We start from the raw sequence: 18917 nt of genomic DNA on the forward strand, positions 1-18917 counted from the left end.
ACTGGATTTTGCTGGTGGGGGAGTTGGCCATTGATGCACCATCAATAACTCTTGGAGACGTGAGGCGAGAGATAGGCTTTTATTAGCTGGAAGAAAGCACGGTCAGCAGCAAGAGACCATCACACAACATCCTGGAGACTGAGGGAGGAACAGTGCTTCCAATCGCCTTTATACAGGGGTCTGTGGGAGGAGCCACAGGAGCAGTCAGCAAGGGGGCGTGTCCAGACAGGTATATGTAGTTCACCACAGCCATGCCATTAAATGTCAAAGATACTCTCTCATATTGGAGATTGTCATTGCCTGAAAGTTTGGTAGTATATGCTTTACTTGCTACTCATTGCCCCATGCCTGATGTTGACCTGGTTTTGTTATGGACAAATTCATGTGTGGAGGAGTTTTTGAGGGAGCTGGATGTTATATGGTCTTCAATGGGCATTCTGGTTTCTGACTGATTAGAATATAGAATATCGAACAGTACAGCATAAGAACAGACCCTTTGGCCCACAATTTTGTGCTGAATATATTAAATTAGTAATCAAATGGCCAACAAAACTAATCTCTTCTCCTTACACAATGCCCATACATTCTCCTCACATTCATGTGCCTATCTAAACATCTCTGAAAAGTCCTTAATGTATCTGCCTCTACGCATTCCAAGCACCCACATATCTTTGTGTTTAAAAAAAACTTGCCCCTCACATCTTTCAAACTACCCCCTCTCAAATTAGATGCAGCCTCTCTGGTATTAGACATTTCAATACTGGGGAAAATATACTGTCTGTCTACTCTATCTATGCCTCTCAAAAACTTGTAAAGCTCTCTCTGGTATTAGACATTCTGAAACTTGGAAAAAGATGTTGTCTGTCTACTTTATCTATGCTTCTCATAATCTTGTAAACCTCTGTTAGATCTCCTCGCAGCTTCCATCACTCCAGAAAAAAACAACCCAGGTTTGTCCAATCTCTTGTTATAACACATGCCCTCTAATCTAGGCAGCATTCTGGTAAGCCTCTTCTGCACCCTCTCCAAAGTCACAGCATTCTTCCTGTAATGGGGTGACCAGAAATGTATGCAATACTCTAAATGCGGTCTAATAGAGTTTTCTAAAGCTGCAACATAACTTCCTGTCTTTTGAACTGAATGCTTTGAAAAAATAAAGGCAAGTGTGCCATATGCCTTATAAACAACTTGCCTATTGGCACAGTAGGTCTACGGTGGATACAATCTCATTGGTTCTCCACACAGCCTTGGATCACCTAGGCAATACAAATACCTCTGTTAGGATATGTTTACTGACTACAGCTCAGTATTTAACACCGTCATTCCTACAGAACAAAAATCTCCAGAACCAAGGCCTCTGTAAATTCCTCGATAACTGGATTCTCGACTTCCTAACTGGAAGACCACATTCTGTGGAGATTGGAAGTACCAGCTCCACCTTGCTGACAATCAACACTGGCTCACTTCAGGGATTTGATCATAGTCCGCTGCTCTATTCTGTCTACACCCATGACAGCATGGTTAGGCACAGCTCAAATGCCATCTATAAATCTGCTGATGATACAACAATTGTTGACAGAATCTCAGTTGGTGACCAGAGGTCATACGAGAGGGAGATATACCAGTGATTAGAAGTAGAAAGCGTGAAAATTTTCAAGCTTCTGGGTGTCAATATCTCTGAGGATCTAACCTGAACCTAACATATCGATGCAGCTACAAATAAAGGCATAACAACTCCTTCACTAGAAGTTTGAGGAGATTTGGTATGTCACCTAACACACTTGCATATTTCTACATGTGTACTGTGGAGAGCATTCTGATTGGCTGCATTACCATCTGGTATTGGGTGAGGAGGCAGGTGTGGGGAACTACTGCACAGGATTGAAGTAAGCTGCAGAGTGCTGTCAACTTTGCTGGGTCTATCGTGGGCACTAGCCTCAGTAGTATCCAAGATATCTTTGAGGAGCGATGCCTCAAAAAGGAGGCACCCATCATTAAGGAGCCCTATGATCCTGCAAATGCCATTCTCATTGATACCATCAAGAAGGAGGTACAGAAACCTGAAGGTACACATTCAGTCTTATAGTTAATTTATATTTTGTGTTTCTCACCCAAACTTTCTCATTTTTTGTGTGCAGGAGAAGGGGATTTGGGGGTTGATGTACCTATTCAGTTTTGTTCATTTTTGTGTGGGGAGGAGGGATTTTGGAGTTATGATTGTGCTGTCGTTCTTTTCCATCTTGGTTTCTAGAGAAGAAGATTTCAGAGTTGTATATTTTGATAATAAATGAACCTTGCTGAAAGACCTAGATAGAGTGGATGTGGAGAGGATGTTTCCTATAAGGAGGGAGTTGAGAAATAGAGGGTGCAGCCTCAGAAAAGAGAGAAGTCCATATAGAACAGTGATGAGGAGTAATTTCTTCAGATAGATGGTGATGAATTTGTGTAATTCTTTGCCACAGGCAGTTGTGGAGGCCAGGCCATTGGATGTATTTAGGGTTAAGGCTGATAGGTTCTTCATTAGTCAAGGTGTGAAAGGTTACAGAAAGAAAGCAGGAGGAGGCAGTTGAGAGGAAAAATAGATTAGCCATGATGAAATAGCTAAGCGCACTCAATGGGTCAAGTAGCCTAATTCTGCTCCTGTCTCTTCTGGTTGTGTGATCTTTCTCCTCTGCTTATGCACACTTTTAAGTGGCTTGCCTTTAATAGTGTACTGTCTCTCTATATTTGTTGCATCAAGATGCAACACTTCACATTTGGCTGGGTTAAAATCCATCTGCTGTTTCTCCACTCATATCTGCGACTGACCTATAGCCTGCTGTATACTTGGCCAGTTTTCTATGCTATCCACAACACCAACAATCTTCATATCATTTCCAAACTTACTAATCCTCCTATCTATATTTTCATCCAGGTCATTTATATACAGTACATCTCAAATGGCAGTGGTCCTTCTGACCACTATTCTCTACCTTCTATGGGCAAGCTAGTTCTGAATCCTAATGGCCAATTTAACATGGTTCCCATACATCGTAATCTTCTGGATAAGCCTCCCATGAGGAACCTTGTTAAACACCTTACTAAAATCTATGTAGAGAACATCCACAGCTCTGTCTTCATCAATCACCCTCATCAAAAATCTGAGTCAAGTTAGTAAGACACCACTTGCCCCACAAGCCATGCTGTCTCTCCCTAATTATGCCATGGTTTTCCAAATGCATAAATCCTATCACTAAGAAATCTCTGGTAAGCTTCCTACCACTGACGTGAGACTCACTGGTTTATAGTTTCCAGGATTATCCAGTTTCCCTATTGAATAAAGGAACAACATTAGCTACTCAGCAGTCCTCCAGGACCTCACCTGTGACTAGACATGGCATTGGTTAAAGCCCAGCAATCTCTTCTCTTACCTGTCACAATAACCTGAGGTATATCCCATCATGCATTGGGGACTTATCCACCTTAATACTCTTTTAAAAGGATCACACTACCTCCTTCTTTACCTTAAGATGCCCGAGGATATCAATATATTCAACACTGATCTCCCTGTCCTCAACATCCTTCTCCTTAGTAAATACTGACATAAAATATTCATTAGGGACCTCACCCACATTCTCTGCATACAAGCAAGTGATCCCCTCTTTGTCTTTGTCTGTTCCTACTCTCTCCCTAGTTATCCTCTTACTCTTCATGTATGTATAGAATGGCTTGTGATTCTGTTTAATCCTACTTGTCAGGGACTTTTCATGGCCTCTCTGACTTTCTGAATTACTTTCCTGAGGGAATTAGGAAGGTCGTTGGGGTTAGAACACTACCCTGATGCAGTCTTGCAATGATATCCTAGGCACAAGAGATTTTCAGATGTTGGGTATCCAGAATAACACACACAAAATGCTGAAGGAACTTATCAGGTCATGTGGCATCTGCAGAGAGAAATAAAGAGTCAACGTTTCAGGCCAAGGCCCATCATCATCAGGACTAAAATGGAAGAGAGAAGACTATCTTGGGACTGGAATAGTTAACCAACTATCCTGACCATCTTCCTTTCTGTGAACTATAACTTAGTCCAGAGAATCAAAATCAGGTTTAATATCACTGGCGTATGTTGTAAAATTTGTTAACTTAGCGGTAGCAGTACAATGCAATACATGATAAATATAGAGTGAATAAAAAACTTCATTATGGATATATGTGTGTATAGTAAATAGTTAAAAGTAGTGCAAAAATAGAAATAATAATAAAAAAGTGAGGTAGTGTTCAAGTGTTCAATGTACATTTAGGAATCGGATGGCAGAGAGGAAGAAGGTGTTCCTGAATCACTGAGTGTGCGCATTCAAGCTTCTGTACCCCCTTCCTTCCATAGGGGTGCCTATGTGTCGATGCCCTTTGACTTTATTAGGGCTCCTTAATGCCACAACTGATTAAATCCTGCCCTGATATCAAAAGCTGACAATCTTACTTTGTCTCTGGAAGTCATCTAGTGGGTTCATGTTTGGAAGAAGGCTGCAACAAAGTGTAGATCTGAATGGTCCAAACTAGGCATCAATGCGTAGGTTGTTGGTGATAGCTTCCATCACTAAGCATATCAATAATTTCCGCCCATCATGGAGTTGATGACTGAAGGCGTACTCCCTGTGCAGCAGCTGGTTGTATTGATTTGTCCTTTACTGAACAGTCTATACCCAGGCAATTTTCAACACTTCACATTGCTCAATGTTTTCTCAAGATACCACAGAGGAAAACTTCTTCTCTCTCTTTTAATCTTTTTATTAGTATTAAAAATATTATGAACAAAATACAATTAGAATATTAATAATGGATTACAAACATATAAACTCCCATTACACATGAAGGAATACATAAACAATGAATACAGTATAAGTAAGCTTTCCCAAAACATAAACCATATAGTGTATATATGAACAAGGTAAGTCTAGATATTCCATAATATATAATATTAAAAAAAGAGAAAAAAAAAAAAAATCTATATATGAAAGTTAACTAATCTACTAATCTAATATCTAAGAAAAAAAACAAAAAAGGAAGAAAAAACTAAAAAAAAACTAAAAAGAAGAGAAAAAGAAAGGGCTGTTCATAGTATCTCACAAGCATACATAAACATCAATGTCGTCAACTCCGATCCTCTCAACATACATACGATTAAAGCTGAAAAAACCAATAAGCCAGGCACAGGGCCATTACATCATATGAAAATATCGAATAAATGGTCTCCATATCTTTTCAAATTTAATAGAAGTATCAAATACAGCACTTCTAATTTTTTCTAAATTTAGACATAACATAGTTTGAGAAAGCCAATGAAATACCGTGGGAGAATTAATTTCCTTCCAATTCAACAAAATAGATCTTCTAGCCATCAAAGTGAGAAAAGCAATCATTCGACAGGTGGAAGGAGATAAGTGAAGTGAGCCCATCATCGGTAAACCAAAAATTGCGGTAATAGGATGGGGTTGTAAATCAATGTTCAGTACCGCTGAAATAATATCAAAAATATCTTTCCAATATTTTTCCAAAATCGGACATGACCAAAACATATGAGTTAAAGACGCAATTTCTGATTGACATCTGTCACAAATAGGGTTTATATGAAAATAAAAATGAGCTAACTTATCCTTGGACATATGGGCCCTATGCACAACCTTAAATTGTATTAATGAATGTTTGGCACATATAGATGATGTATTAACTAATTGAAGAATTCTATCCCAATTCTCAATAGGAATAATAAGATTAAGCTCTCTTTCCCAATCATTTTTGGTCTTATCAAAGGGCACTGAACGTATCTTCATAATTATATTATAAAGTTTTGATATAAGCCCTTTTTGAAAAGGGTTTAATTCAAACAAACTCTCCAAAATATCTGAAGACACAAAATTTGGGAATGAAGGAAGTACCGTACTTAAAAAATGCCTAACCTGTAAGTATCTAAAAAAATGAAATCTAGGCAAATTATATTTATTTGCTAATTGCTCAAAAGACATAAAACAGTTGTCCAAAAATAAGTCAGAAAATCTTAATAATCCCTTAGTTTTCCAAGCCAAAAAAGCTTGATCTATAATTGAGGGGTGGAAAAAACAATTAGATACAATAGGACTATTTAACACGAATTGAGTCAACCCGAAAAATTTCCGAAATTGAAACCATATACGTAAGGTATATTTAACTATCGGGTTGTCGATTTGATTCGGCAATTTAGAAAGAGCAAAAGGGAGAGATGTCCCTAAAATAGAACCCAGAGCATAAGCAGATACCGATTTAGTTTCCAAACTCACCCAATGAGGGCCAAAAGGACCATCCCATTCTTTCAACCAACATATCAAATATCTAATATTAACTGCCCAATAGTAAAATCTGAAATTGGGTAATGCCAACCCACCATCCTTCCTTGTCTTCTGTAAGTATATTTTACCTAACCTGGGATTTTTATTCTGCCATATATATGAGGAAATTTTTGAATCAACATTAGTAAAAAAGGATTCAGAGGAAAACTTCTTGTGAAGTTGGAGGAGCAGAACATTCACCTGACTTCATTGGAGTTGCACTAAATTCTCTCTACCACAGCCTGCCTCAGTCTTCCCCATTCCTCGAACAGGCCAGCTCTTCACAGAGTTGCAACAGCTGCCAGGGAGCCGCACAATCTACTTCACCCTTTCTCATGACTTCAGGTTCTTTTGGATACCTCCTGCCCAGACCACCACCGTAATCAAATAAGAAAATAAACACTGCTCGTTCAACCTGTTAAATATTCTTCAAAGTGGTAGAAAGAACATCCTCAGCCTATCAGCTTGTGTGTTATTATCAAATCTTACATTCATGTTAAAATTTCGCTATTTGTGTTACTCATACACCCCAGTACATTTCAAATCACACTAAGGTTCAAGGTCTGGTTGAGTTATAGATTGAAGCCTGATCCAGCCATGGCCAACCTGAGTGCAATTAGAACCAGAGTACCGGTAGTTATTTTTTTCCATTTCTAGCCTGACCATATAATGATCTCAAGTGTGCTGTCAATGAATTAGTATATAAAATCATGAGGAGCATGTCTGTGGTTACAGTCATTTTCCTAGGTTGGAAGAGTCTAAACCTTGTGGGCATAGGTTTATGGTGAGAGTGGAAAGATTTAAAGGGAACATAAGGGGAAAATGTTTCACACAAAGAATGACAAGTATGTGGAATTATCTTCCAGAGGAAGCTGTGGAAGTGGGTACAATTGTGTCATTTAAAAGATATTTAGACTGATACATGGATAGCAAAGGCACAGAGAGATATGAGCCAAATACAGGCAAATAGAACTAGTTCAGGTAGACAACTTGTTCACCATGAATGATTTGGTCTGAATGGCCTGTTTCCTCGCTGAATGTGAGGGCAAAGCAACAAATTCTGACCAAGAACAGAGAATGTATATGGTAATACTAAGTAAAATATTATGACAAGAATAAATTACTGAACCAACCCAACCTGAATGTTTTAGCAGAATATATATCAGACCTGAAATTCTTCTTCTTCTTCTTCTTCTTCTTCTTCTTCTTCTTGTTTTATGATGTTTGGCACCAGCTTAATGGTTCATTACCACCACCTTCTGCTCTGGAGTGTGGATCAAACAATAGACTTGCATTCTAAATCCCTTCACCCATTCACATACACACACATACCCTAATCTACACTTTATCCCTCCTTCCTTTGGCCATCCTTGTACCCTATTCCTGCTTATCCATCATATCCTATAAAAAAAAACCCTGTATCCCTTAAGAAAGCTAAAGGTACCCTGACCTGTGTCCTCTGACCCATGCCCAGTAACCCTTTTAATGTGATTTCCTGCACCTCAATTCCCTTAGATTAATTCTCATCATCAAAATGTGGCAAGAAAGATGGGACAGAGAGGGGAAAGGGAGGTACTTATATCAACTGTAAAAGAGTGTTACAGGTACTAGGGTAGGCAGTGGATACAGAAGAGCGGAAACTGTGTGGACTAGGTTAAGGCTGGCGCACTGTGCACTAAGCAAAACATTGAAAATGATAGAGAAACACCAGACAGGTTTTTGTGAGGAATGTCAGGAAGAGAAGTCAGTAGAAAATGTAATTCTGAGTTGCAGGAAGTATGGGATACAGAGAGAGATGATGAGACCTGAAATTGATGGCTGGGTTCTATCCGGCTCAAGTCAGATAGACAGTCTGTAAAGGTTGTGACAATCGGGCCAAAAAAGTTGTGCTATGAGGCAAATTCCAAATCATCTAAAACCAGCAAAAATTCTGAATTAGAGAACTAGAAGAATTGGAGTAGATCAAGTAAACCATTTATTATTTTTCTGAGTAATGCAATATTTTTTCATTTTCAATCAAAAAAGTCAAAAAATGAAAAACTGGAATATTTTTATTGCCTACTGAGAGCAACACAGACCATAACCATCAGTTTTACCCCTTGCTATCGTTAACAGAAAAAATAGATAATGCTGCAGAACTCAACATAGGTTCTACCCAGCAAGTGCTGACCCATGACACTTCAGTAGGAGCAACCCTTGCTGGCAACATCTGAGCTGCATGGTCAGTATTGTAAATAGCAGGTTGTTGATACAGTATAATAGTCCTCTGATTGCTTAAGAATTTTCTGTACCAAAAGTACATTTCATCTGCCTCAAATTACTAGCTTTATTGTAATTGCAGGCAGGGCAGTTTCTATTTTGACTCTTCCAAGTTTAACATAGTCTTGCAAAAATTTACTTTTTAAAAACAAATGAGAGAAAAAAATATATACATTATTTTTCAAAATTGCTGTTTATAAGGCCTGTAGATCAGGCGGGGAGTGGTGTCAAATCTCTAGCTGACTCACTGCTGCCTGTTTAAAGTACTGATCGAGCTCCCTAGGTGCAAATGCCCTTTGTGTAAAGGTTAATTTCCAGTTTATCCTTCTGTAAAGTTTTCACCTTGGATTGGGGTCAGCTGTAATTACAATGTAAGAATTCTGTCAGAAAATACTTTTTTGTTGTTCCATTCTACATCAAATCTATTTTGGATTCTGTAGAAATGTAGTAAATATATTGAAATACTTCCACTTTTTGCTATCAGTTCTAGCAAATTAATACACTGCGTTGCAAAGGATGGCTAGTTAAATTTGGAATAAGTAATAATATCAATAATTAGGGAAGTGAATGATTAGTTAAAAAGTCAGCTGAGGCAGAATTAACACTAATGTATCATTGCATGATTATATATTATTAATAATGTCTAAATTATCAGATTGGCAAAAAGGATTACAAAGCCAGTAATAAAACATGTATAGGTTTGTGTCAGGAAATGACAGCAATGCAATAATTATGCTAAATGATTTTTGCTTGGGCGATCTCACTGCTTGGCATGGTAATGAGCAGTGTTGTATATTTAGCACAGAATGGACTTACTGAGCAGAGTTCATGACGTCAAACAATTCCTACAAAATTCATTTATTTTTATTTAATCAATGAACTTCATGATAATGTGGACTTTAAGAGCCCTTGATTATTAATACAGGATTCAATAACAAATGCAAGAAGTTTTCATTCCTCATGATGAGATTTTTTTTAATTGTTTGCTTCATTTTAAATAAACATAGATGTATAGATACTGGAATGACATACATTTAAGTCAAAGGACAGGACAACAATGGGTAGATAAAGAGTAGAGGGATGTGGATCTAATGCAAGCAAATGGGTTAAGTGTCAGTCATTATGACTCACAATTGGCATGAATGAATTGGGATTATTCCATAAAAAAATTTAATTATATTAATCACACATTCTTAAAGAAATACTTGAATACAATTATTATTGATGAAGGTGGATGTGGTGTGTTTGGATTTTAGTAAGACGGTTGATGAGGTTCGTCATGGTAGACTCATCTAGCAAGTCATAAGGCATGAGATCGATGGAAATATGGCTGTATGGATTCAGAACTGGCTTGCCCACAAAGGGCGAAGTATGGTAGTAGATGGAGTATATCCTGCCTGGAGATTGGTAACTTGTGATGTTCCACAGGGATCTGTTCTGGGTCCGTTATTCTTTGCAAATTTTATGAATTACTTAGATAGGAATTGGAAGTGGGGTTTAGGAATCTTGCAGGAGATGCAAAGGTTGGTGGTGTTGTGGATAGTGTAGAAGATTCTCGTAAGTTACAGAATATAGACAGGATGCAGAACTGGGCAAAGAAGAGGCAGATGGACTTTAATTGAGAAAAGTATGAAATGATATATCTTGGAAGATGGAACTTGAAGGTGAAGTACAAGGCTATATGCAAGCTAATTAGCAGTGTAGAGCAACAGATAGCAAAGAATAGCAGACCCAGAACAGATCCCTGCGGAACACCACTAGTTAACAATTTCCAGGCAGGAAATGCCCCATCTACTACCATGCTTTGCCTTATGTGTGCAAGCCAATTCTGAATCCACACAGTCATATTTCCATCGAACTCATGACTCATGACTTGCTAGATGAGTCTACATGGGGAAGCTTGTCTTCTGCCTTATTAAAATCCATATTCACCATATCCACTGTTCCATATTCAGCAATAATAATTGTATTTAATTACTATTAACTGTGCCATTTGCATCTCAGTCCATAGATCCCTCAAAGTTCCCAATCAAGGTGAGAGGGTGGATAAGAAACTATACGGTATACTCTCCTTCATTAGTTGGGAGATTGAGCTCTAGAGCCACAGGGTAATATTGCAGTTCTATAAGACTCTGGTTAGACCACACTTGGAGATTGTGTTCAGTTCTAGTAACCCCTCTAAACAAAAGGATGTGTAAGCTTTAGAGAGGGTGCAGAGAAGATTTCCTCTGCTACTCCCTCTGTTGTTACCATTGTGTGCCACTGAATTTCTGGAGGGAGAATGGTGTACTTAATCCAGAACTGAATGAGATGGTATTTCTGAGTAGCTAGATTTTCGGGATGATTTGTGTCTTCTCTGCGTCTAATGAGGTATGATGTTTACTCAAAGTCCTGCCACAGCTGGCTCTGCCATTTTCCGATGAAGAAGAACATAACAATTTGAAGCAGAAATAGATGGTCCTATTCTTCCATTCATCGGGCACCATTTTTTGTTGCACTATGCTCATTCATGTATTATAAACTGATATTTGTATCAGTTTAGAACGAACTTGATGGTTGAGCGTTAACAGTGATGATGAAAATCTTGAGCAACACACAAGATGCTGGAGGAACTCAACAATATCTATGGAGGGGAATAAACAGTTGACATTTTGGGCTGTGATAAAGGCCCAATGAAGAGTCTCAGCTAAAACATTGACCGTTGGTTCCACTCCCTAGATGCTCCCTGACTTACTGATGTCCTTCAGTATTATATGTGAGTTGATTCTGATTCTGAATCAGTTTGGTTATGATACAACATGATGTGGAATTATTAATAGCAAGAATCTAGTTGTATATATACATTAAATGTGTGGGTGATCTTAACCACGGCTGACTGCCACTGGAAAAGATAGACATTACTGGCACTATTGGCTGAGAACTGTTTGGAAGATGGATAGAGCATAGAACATAGACATTTACAGGCCCTTCGGCCCTCAATGTTGTGCTGACCATGTAACCTACTCTAGCGACTGCCTAGAATTTCCCTAGCGCATAGCTATTTTTCTAAATTCCATGTACCGATCTAAAATGCTCTTAAAATACCCTATTGTATCCAAAGGTTCAGAAGGATATCCATCCAAATAAGAATGGCCATTAGAATGATGAAATCTCTCTTATTGTTCTGCTATGGCACCTCCTTAGTAGGCACAGGGGGTTGAAATTTTGTAAGAACCAATTTGTTCTTGGTAGTTAATTAAAGCTTGTGACTGGTGCCTTTTGCACAATATTAAACAAGCTTTTCTCATGGCAACCAAAGCAAAATGAAATTGATCAACTGAAAGATGACTGTCAGTTTTCCTAAAGTACACCCTTGATTGATGACACCCGTATGACCTTCTGGTGGGTGACAACAGTCTTGCTGTAAGTATACCAACACCATAACGAAAAATATTTGCTGTTTGTTTTGAAGCAAGAAGAAAATGCCTTGTGCCTGCATTGTACGTGGAGCATAATTACACAAGAAAATTATTGATCAGGTTTTAATAGACTTTTATATTGATTTGTATTGACTTTATTTCTTACATCCTTCACATAAAAATCATTACGTTACATCTTCATTTAAATGTGCAATGTGCAATTTATAGTAATTTGCAATAAATAGTATGAACAACAGGACAGTCAATATAGCATAGAAATACAATTGTATCAATGTGAATTAATCATTCTGATGGCCTGGTGGAAGAAGCTGGCCCGGAGTCTGTTGGTCCTGGCTTTTATGCTGTGGTACCATTTCCCAGATGGTAGCAGCTGGAACAGTTTGTGGTTGGGGTGACTCGGGTCCCCAATGATCCTTTGGCCTTTTTTATACACCTGTCTCTGTAAAAGTCCTGAATAGTGGGAAGTTCACATCCACAGATGCGCTGGGCTGACCGCACCACTCTCTGCAGAGTCCTGCGATTGAGGGATGAACAGTTCCCAGACCAGGCAGTGATGTAGCCAGTCAGGGTGCTCTCAGTTTTGCCCCTGTTAAAAGTCCTTAATATTTGGGGACTCATGCCAAACTTTCTCAAACATCTGAGGTGAAAGAGACATTATTGTGCTTTTTTTCACCAAACAGCCGGTATGTACAGACCATGTGAGATCCTCGGTAATGTGTATGTGGAAGAACTTAAAGTTGTTCAGCTTCTCAACCCCAGATCCATTGATGTCAATAGGGGTTAGTCTGTTTCCATTCCTCCTGTAGTCCACAACCAGCTCCTTTGTTTTTGCAATGTTGAGGGAGTGGTTGTTTTCTTGACACCACTGTATTAGGATGAATGACGTCTTCTGTATAGACTGCTTTGTTATTAGTTTGGATGAGGCCAATCAATGTAGTATTGTCAGCAAATTTAATTAGCAGATTGGAGCTGTGGGTGGCGACACAGTCATGGCTATGTAGAGTGTAAAGGAGGGGTTACCATTGAAGATGGAGCTGAGGAGAAATTTCTTCTGAATGTTTTGAATCCTTGGAACTTTCTACATCAGGTAACTGCAGAGGCGGAGGTGGAGCCATTGATTACATTCAAAGTAGGGATGGACAATTTTGTGAACTGTGGGAAAGTCGAGTGTTATGAAGAATGGACAGGAAAGTGGAGCTGAGGTCAAAATCATTTTATGATTTTTTTTGATTCGGAGCAAAAAGGCTGCGGGTAAATGGATAAGGATTTCTGGAGTGAAGGTGTTGTGGGTTTTCGTGCCTCACAAATGACCAAGAGACGCAGAAGATTCTTCAAGAAGGGTTAAACTTTAACTTGCAAAGCTGAGACAGTCATTGAGCTAGTCGCTGATTGCCCACCATTTTTTATAGCAATCTCCTGGTCCAGTTGCATTAGCATATGTAATCGATCTATAGTTGCGTATTACACGTACCTCACGTCCCTATTGTTTCTATCAATTGACTTAATCATGTTCTAATCTACATCTCTTAGCTACCTCTCATTAACTCATTGTCTTCTACATTCTTACGATTTCATTCTCTAGCAAATAGCAAGTTTACATTCTTAATACTTCGTGACTTAATTATGTTCTAATCTACATCTCTTAGCTACCTCTCATTAACACACCATTGTCTTCTACATTTTTAGGATACATGCATAGCAAATAGCAAGCTCAGAACTGACTTCATAGTTTTGGTAAATTTATACTTTTATACTCCAATAAAGGCAGTTTTACTACTTGGGGTAAAAAAAAGAGGCAAGACTGCACAGGCGCGTGACATCAGCCAGTAGAGCAGGAAAGGTTTAAAAAGAAGACAGCATTGGAGCGGGCAGTGGAGTGAGAGGCGGCAGAGTGATAGAACTTTGGCTCAACAGGCTTAAGCGGTAATGGGACGAGGAGAGGTAGATTTAACTGTGTTAATTGAGGAAAGGAGGAAGTATGTGTGTGAGGCTATATTTCTGTGCTCGGTGTCAGATGTGGGAGACCCTGGAGTCTCCCAGCCTCCCAGACAGCCATATCTGCGCCCGATATGTCAAGCTGCAGCTGTTTCAGCGACTGAGTTAGGGAACTGGAGATGCAGCTCGATGACCTTCGCCTGGTCAGGGAGAGTGAGGAGGTGATAGAAAGGAGCTATAAGCAAGTGGTCATACCGGGGCCATGGGAGACAGACAAGTCGGTCACAGTCAGGAGAGGGAAGGGGAAGAGTCAGGTACTAGAGAGTACCCCTGTAGCTGTACCCCTTGACAATAAGTACTCGTTGATTACTGTTGGATGGAGGGGGGACAACCCAACTGGGGGAAGCAACAGTGGCCATGCCTCTGGCACAGCATCCAGAACTGTGGCTCAGAGGGTAGGGAAGAGGAAAGCAGTAGTGATAGGGGACTCTATAGTCAGGGGGTCAGACAGGTGATTCTGTGGTTGCAGGAAAGAAACTCGGATGGTAGTTTACCTCCCAGGTGCCAGGGCCCGGGACCTTCGTCTGGTCAGGGAGAGTGAGGAGTTGATAGAGAGGAGTTACAGGCAGGTGGTCACACTGAGGACATGGGAGGCAGACAGGTGGGTCACGGTTAGGGGGGGAAGGGGAAGAGTCAGATACTAAGTATCCCAGTGGCTGTACCCCTTGACTTCTGTTTGAGTACTGTTGTGGGGGGGGAACAGCCTACCTGGGGGAAGCAACAGTGGCCGTGCCTCCGTCACAGAGTCCGGCCCTGTAGCTCAGAAGGGTAGGGAAAGGAAGAGGAAGGCAGTAGTAATAGAGGACTTCGTAGGGGGTCAGATAGGCGATTCTGTGGATGCGATCAGGAAACCCAGATGGTAGTTTGCCTCCCTGGTGCCAGGGTTTGGGATGTTTCTGATCGCGTCCAAGATATTCTGCAGTGGGAGGCAGAACAGCCAAAGGTTGTAGAACATATTGGTACCAATGACATAGGTAGGAAAAGGGAAGAGGTCCTGAAAAAAGAGTACAGGGAGTTAGGAAGGAAGTTGAGGAGCAGGACTGAAAAGGTAGTAATCTCATGATTATTACCTGTGCCACACGACAGTGAATATAGGAATAGAATGAGGTGGAGGGTGAATGCCTGGTTGAGGGATCGGAGCAGAAGGCAGGGATTCAGATATCTGGATCATTGGGACCTCTTTTGGGGCAGGTGTGACCTGTACAAAAAGGAAGGGTTGCACTTGAATCCCAGGGGGACCAATATCCTGGCAGGGGAGGTTTGCTAAGGCTACTGGGGAGAATTTGAACTAGAATTGTTGGGGGGTGGGAACTGAACTGTAGAAACGGAGGAAGAGGCAGTTGACTTACAAATAGAGAAACTTGGAGACAGTGTGTGAGGGAGGATAGGCAGTGATAGAGAAGAGATGCACTCAGACCGAAGGTTTGAGATGTGTCTATTTTAATGCAAGGAGTATTGTGAACAAAGCAGATGAGCTTAGAGCATGGATCAGTACTTGGAGATATGTTGTTGTGGCCATTACAGAGACATGGATGGCTCAGGGACAAGATTGGTTACTTAAAGTGCCGGGGTTTAGATGTTTCAAAACGACAGGGAGGGAGGCAAAAGAGGTGGGGGCGTGGCACTATTGATCAGAGATAGTATCGTGGCTGCAGAAAAGGTGGATACCACGGGGAAATTGTCTACGGAGTCACTGTGGGCGGAATTTAGGAAAAAGGGGTCAATAACTTTATTGGGTGTTTTTTATAGGCCGCCCAATAGTAACAGGGATATTGAGGAGCAGATAGGGAAACAGATCCTGGAAAGGTGTAATAATAAGAGTTGTTGTGATGGGAGATTTTAATTTCCCAAATATCGATTGGCATCTCCCTAGATCAAGGGGCTTAGATGGGGTGGAGTTTGTTAGGTTGTGTTATAAGTTGATGTAGATAGGCTTTTTCCATTGAGAGTAGGGGAGATTCAAACAAGAGGACCTGAGTTGAGAGTTAGGGGGCAAAAGTTTAGGGGTAACACGAGGGGAAATTTCTTTACTCAGAGTGGTAACTGTGTGGAACGAGCTTCCAGTAGAAGTGGTAGAGGCAGGTTCGGTATTGTCATTTAAAGTAAAATTGGATAGGTATAGAGACAGGAAAAGAATGGAGGTTTATGGGCTGAGTGCAGGTCGGTGGGACTAGGTGAGAGTAAGCGTTCGGCACGGACTAGAAGGGCTGAGATGGCCTGTTTCCATGCTGTAATAGTTATATGGTGTTCAGGAAGGTTTCTTGACACGATATGTAGATAAGCCTACAAGAGGAGAGGCTGTACTTGATTTAGTATTGGGAAATGAACCTGGTCAGGTGTCGGATCTCTCAGAGGGAGAGCATTTTGGAGATAGTAATCATAATTCTATCTCCTTTACAATAGCATTGGAGAGAGGTGGGAACAGACAAGTTAGAAAAGTGTTTAATTGGAGTAAGGGGAGCTATGAGGCTGTCAAGCAGGAAATTGGAAACAGATGTTCTCAGGGAAAAGTACGGAACAAATGTGGCAAATATTCAGAGAATATTTGTATGGAGTATGTTCCAATGAGACAGGGAAATTATGGTAGGGTAGAGGAACTGTTGTGTACAAAGGCTGTAACAAATCTAGTCAAGAAGAAAAGGAAAGCTTACAAAAAGGTTAAGAGAGCTAGGTAATGTTGGAGATCTAGCAGGTTATAGGGCTAACACAAAGGAACTTAAAAAGGAAATTAGGAGAGCCAGAAGCGGCCATGAGAAGGCCTTGGTGAGCAGAATTAAGGAAAACCCCAAGCATTCTACAAGTATGTGAAATGTAAGAGGACAAGACATGAAAGAATAGGACCAATCAAGTGTGACAGTGGGGAAAGTGTGTATGGAACCAGAGGAAATAGCAGAGGTACTTAATGAATACTTCAGTATTCACTATGGAGAAGGATTCTTGGTGTTTGTAGTGCTGACTTGCAGCAGGCTGAAGATATTAAGGAAGAGGATGTGCTGAAGCTTTCAGAAAGCATCAAGTTGGATAAGGAGATTACTGAGCCTCTGGCGATGATCTTTGCATCATCAATGGGGACGGGAGAGTTTCCGGAGGATTGGAGGGTTGTGGATGTTGTTCCTTTATTAAAGAATGGGAGTAGAGATAGCCCAGGAAATTATAGACCAGTGAGTCTTACCTCAGTGGTTGGTAAGTTGATGGAGAAGATCCTGAAAGGCAGGATTTATGAACATTTGGAGAGACATAATATGATTAAGAATAGCCAGCATGGCTTTGTCAAGAGCAGGTCGTGCCTTATGAGCCTGATTGAATTCTTTGAGGATGTGACTAAACACATTGATGAAGTAAGAGCAGTAGATGTAGTGTATATTAATTTCAGCAAGGCATTTGATAAGGTACACCATGCAAAGCTTATTGAGAAAGTAAGGAAGCATGGGGTCCAAGGGGACATTGCTTTGTGGATCCAGAACTGGCTTGCCCACAGAAAGCAAAGCGTGGTTGTAGATGGGTCATATTCTGCATGGAGGTCGGTGACTAGTGGTGTGCCCCAGGGATCTGTTCTGGGACCCTTACTCTTCGTGATTTTTATAAATGACCTGGATAAGGAAGTGGAGGGGTGGGTTAGTAAGTTTGCTGATGATGCAAAGGTTAGAGGTGTTGTGGATAGTGTGGAGGGCTGTCAGAGGTTACAACAGGACATTGATAGGATGAAAAAGTGGGCTGAGAAGTGGCAGATGGAGTTCAACCCAGATAAATGTGAAGTGGTTCATTTTGGTAGCTCAAATATGATGGCAGAATATAGTATTGATGGTAAGACTCTTGGTAGTTTGGAGGATGAGAGGGATCTTCAGCTCCGAGTCCATAGGACACTCAAAGCAGCTGCACAGGTTGACTCTGTGGTTAAGAAGGCGTACGGTGTATTGTCCTTCATCAATCATGGATTTGAATTTAGGAGCCGAGAGGTAATGTTGCAGCTATATAGGACCCTGGTCAGACCCCTCTTGGAGTACTGTGTTCAGTTCTGGTCACCTCACTACAGGAAGGATGTGGAAGCCTAAGAAAGGGTTCAGAGGAGATTTATAAGGATGTTGCCTGGATTGGGGAGCATGCCTTATGAGAATAGGTTGCGTGAACTCAGCCTTTTCTCCTTGGAGCGACAGAGGATGCGAGGTGACCTGATAGAGGTATATAAGATGATGAGAGGCATTGATCATGTGGATAGTCAGAGGCTTTTTCCCAGGGCTGAAATGGTTGTCACAAGAGGACACAGGTTTACGATGCTGGGGAGTAGGTACAGAGGAGATGTCAGGGGCAAGTTTTTTTTACTCAGAAAGTGGTGAGTGCGTGGAATGGGCTGCCGGCAACAGTGGTGGAGGCGGATACGATATGGTCTTTTAAGAGACTTTTGGATAGGTACATAGAGCTTAGAAAATAGAGGGCTATGGGTAAACCTAGTAATTTCTTCTTATAGCTTTTTATTAATTTTAAACAAACATAAGAGAAACATAGATACAGAGAGTTTGAGAATACATACTTAATAGGTTAAAGTATAAATACAAATAGATGATAATCCATATATAATAACCTCCCAAACTCATAGTGATTATGAAAAAAGGAGTAAATAAGAAAAAAAAACCTCCAAAAAAAAAACCTAACCAACATGGGCCATTGCATTATGTCAAATATACACAGCAGCATCAATAACTCCGTACCTCCATCCAAATAATTAAGGATAATAAAAGCAAGGTTTAGGAAAAGTCAGTTTAGCTCATATGAAAATGTTGAATAAATGGTCTCCAAGTTTCTTCAAATTTAATTGAAGGGTCAAAAACAACACTTCTAATTTTTTCTAAACTCAAATAAGAAATAGTTTGAGAAAACCACTGAAATATGGTTGGAGGATTAATTT

The sequence above is a fragment of the Hemitrygon akajei genome, chromosome 9 (genome assembly GCF_048418815.1).
Source record: "Hemitrygon akajei chromosome 9, sHemAka1.3, whole genome shotgun sequence".
Classification (NCBI taxonomy): domain Eukaryota; kingdom Metazoa; phylum Chordata; class Chondrichthyes; order Myliobatiformes; family Dasyatidae; genus Hemitrygon; species Hemitrygon akajei.